Source organism: Mytilus trossulus, chromosome 5 (assembly GCF_036588685.1).
Source record: "Mytilus trossulus isolate FHL-02 chromosome 5, PNRI_Mtr1.1.1.hap1, whole genome shotgun sequence".
Lineage (NCBI taxonomy): Eukaryota > Metazoa > Mollusca > Bivalvia > Mytilida > Mytilidae > Mytilus > Mytilus trossulus.
The window spans coordinates 71,372,453-71,375,961 of NC_086377.1; the positions used below are offsets into that span (position 1 = coordinate 71,372,453).

Sequence of the window (3,509 nt, forward strand, 5' to 3'; positions counted from 1 at the left end):
AAGGATAAACAGCATAAAACTAGCAGATATCAGTTTAAACCATGTTGAAAAGTTCAAGTTATAATATTTATCATCTTTTTAAGCTTCATGTAATTAGATAATTGAATTATTGATAATTGCTCTTCAATAAAAATAATTTGGTACTTTCTTAAAAAGGTTGAGTGAATGCTTTTGTAAGGGATTATATGATCAGTGTCTGACAGAAAACACTACAGGGCAATCTCAAAGTTGTTTCAATTAACCCAAGTAATTTAAAATATACATTCACTGATTGATTGATTTGAAATTTTGTATTAAATGCAGCCATCATGACTTATTTTACTTCATGTGCTACAAAATGTATGTTTTTCTATGTGTCACAACTTACCATCATAACCAAATAACATAGATTTTTTTGTTTTTATTATAAAACATGTTTCACAATCATAGAAATTAGGGAATGGGTGATCCTATTGATGAATCTATTTGCTAATTTGTATGTGAAAACATTTCATCATTCCTAATACTTTTGCTTTTGTTTCACATTATTATTAATAAACAATATTAATAATTTTGATTTTAATATTCCATGGAGCACAGCTGAATATACTTTATCCGCCGAATGAAATCACAATTTGTACACAGTGACACATTTATGAATTAAAAGTTCTATGAAACATCCCCTCCTCAGTGATGATAATTAGGACACAATATCACATACTATATGTATTCCACTATCTTATAAATTTTTCCTCTAATGATCATGAATTAAACACATGTTCCAGAATCATTGCAGTTAGTTATTCATTCATTTCAACCTATTTCCTTTTGTTGAACCTGCTTTTTCATACAGCAAATTTTTTTCTCACTTATTTTTAATACAGTCAATTAACTTCTCATTTGTATTCCTTTTAGCACAGTTAAAACAGTCTTGATTCCATTCGTTTTGTCACATATGTATATTAGTAAAGAGTCTTTTCCGGAAAATTAATTTTCTCTTTATATCTCATGTACAGGAATCTAATATGAAAATAATATCCTTGTTTGTGTTTCATTTGTTGATCTTCCTTAGAATGACAAGTGCGGTCCTTGTGTCTTATTCATTTTATCAAATGTGCTATTGTATTGGAAGTAGCCATTGTTTCTCATTTATCTTAAAATCCTGCAAAAAAATGATAGTATTATACACAATATATTTAATTTTGCATATATATACTAGTATGTATAGCAATGGGGCTTATAATATAAGCCCCATTGCTATACATTCTAGTATATATATGCATAATATTTATTACTTCAATCATTGTACTTGATTAATATGCTCTAAAAGTGCCCTGTTATTAATATTTTGAACATAAAAATCATCTTATTCTTGTTCTGTTACAAAAAGAGAACTTCAATATAATCAAATTTTAGTAAGCTTAATAGCCTAAGCCCTTAGTATCAGCTTTGGTTGGTAAAACCAAAAGTAAACTTACATGTTTGTAATAAAATAATTGCCATGTTTGTTTACTTTCTTTACACATAAATATAATTAAAGACAGATTAATCTAAACTCATAAGCAATTAATCTTTAGATAGCTTTCATATCACTTCAAGTGACTATAAAATAAGTGTCAGTAACAATAATATATTTGAATGCTTACATGATAATGCAGACTTCCTACATGTCAAGTCACTTGGAAGCAGTAGAAAACCCAGTGAATACAAATTCTGCAAAAGACAAATATAAAATTGCATAACCAAAACTTTAAAAGCAATAAACACGCCAAAAGATCTTTTTAAAACATGTAGGAAATAGGCAATAAAGGAGATATTTAAAAAAAAAAGATTGATTGTTGGTTGCTTAACGTCCAGTGGCAAATATTAAAAAAAAAAACTGTTAGGTATTTAATCTGTATGATATTGAAACATTTACATCAATGTAGATTGACAAATTTTAAAGTCACTTATTTGGATTATAACATTTTAATAGTTATCAAGCAAATCCTACAAGTACTAAATAGTCTTTAAAATGTCAATTGAATGAAAGTGGTGATCAATTTAAAATTTTCATATCTTTAACTTAAAATTAAATTAGATAATATATTAACTGAGAAGAGCCAAATTGGCAATTCTCTCATTTTGTAAAATCTCAGTAGCCTGTTAAATGAAATATGACTTAATAGTACCTTTTATTTGTTTGTACATGTATTTTTTAATTTCTTTGTCTTTATGTGACTGTTTTTTTCTCATAAACTTAGAAATGTCAATAAATATATAAATACTATTTGTGAAACAAATCCAAGTTTTATATTTATAAACATTTATCATTAAGTTAAATCACAATTAAAAAAATAAATTCTGAATTGAAACAATGCCATTCTTTGTTTAACATGTAAAAACACCAACACTGTTCATTTGTGGACTTTGTGTGGGTGGTGTATAAAAGTATAAAAAAATGACTAAGCCTATTAAGGAGAGGTAGACTGGGTATATATGATAATAAAGGGGGTGCAACCTTACTACCAAAGTTAAGAAGCTATTTATACATAAATGAATAGTTTTAATTTATTGAATACACTGAACCAAGGGGGAATTAAAGGGGGGAGGTAATTATTATGTAAAAGTTGGCATGGGAAAAATCGGGAAAAATCAAGTGTACTATAACTAATATTAAAACAATCTTCTTCCGAGCACTTTTTCCATTTAGCTAATTTTATTGCTTCATTGATTGATTCCTAGGTCAACGGTTTTCGTCGTCGGTTATCGAAATAAATGACGAATTATGAATGTTTTGATTCACTTCAACAAATTCAATGAGAAGAAATGGGTACCGTTGATAAAGAGTTACAATTTACAACGTATTTACCTCAAAATGTATGCAAAATCCTCCTTTCCATTGTGATTTCCATGTGCCGACTTCTTTGACAAGGTGCTCAACAGCTGATGATAATGAGTGTGACGTGACAAGCTAAACATGGACGTTGATGAATCTTAGTTTTTGGCGATTTTCTAACTCAAAACTGTAAGTGTTCAAGGGAACAACGGTCATGTTTGAAGATATTGTAAATGTCGCAATGATGTTGTCGAAAACCAACAAGTTGATAAATCTTTGATCTCGGTGTAGCCAAAAAATCACCACTCCATATCAAATTCTCCCAACGTCCGATCTAGCCAATCAAATTTCGAATAGTTTCGAAAATGACGTAATAGATGAGATTTCGATGCAATCGACTAAAATCGTCAAAAATGATTTGAAACCGCATTAACCTACCCGCGTAAGCTTGATAATTTTCCTTGGTCATGTTCTCGTCGCTAAAAATAATCTGCGCAGCAGGGTGATATAGTCAAAGAGAAAAACGTAACCAGCTAAGAAAGGATAATAATAATATTGTCATAGAATTATCAAACCTATATTTGGATACCAATTGTACTGAGATGCACATTGTAAAAACTTCTCTAATGATAAACACTTAATCAGAGATATCTACAAAAGATACAAAATATGCCATAATTATTATATAGCATACTATACTTACCAAGTTTAA

The 3,509-nt window shown here is 28.9% G+C and overlaps 1 long non-coding RNA gene across 1 annotated transcript; it reads right to left on the reverse strand.

The window, feature by feature from the left end:
* Positions 1 to 1,067: 1,067 nt before the first annotated feature.
* On the reverse strand, positions 1,068 to 2,953 carry LOC134719852 (uncharacterized). Its single transcript, XR_010107727.1, has 3 exons — positions 2,831 to 2,953; positions 1,626 to 1,692; positions 1,068 to 1,141 (listed from the first exon to the last, which is right to left on the reverse strand). It is a non-coding gene; the product is annotated as an uncharacterized LOC134719852 (long non-coding RNA).
* Between the last annotated feature and the right edge of the window lie 556 nt (positions 2,954 to 3,509).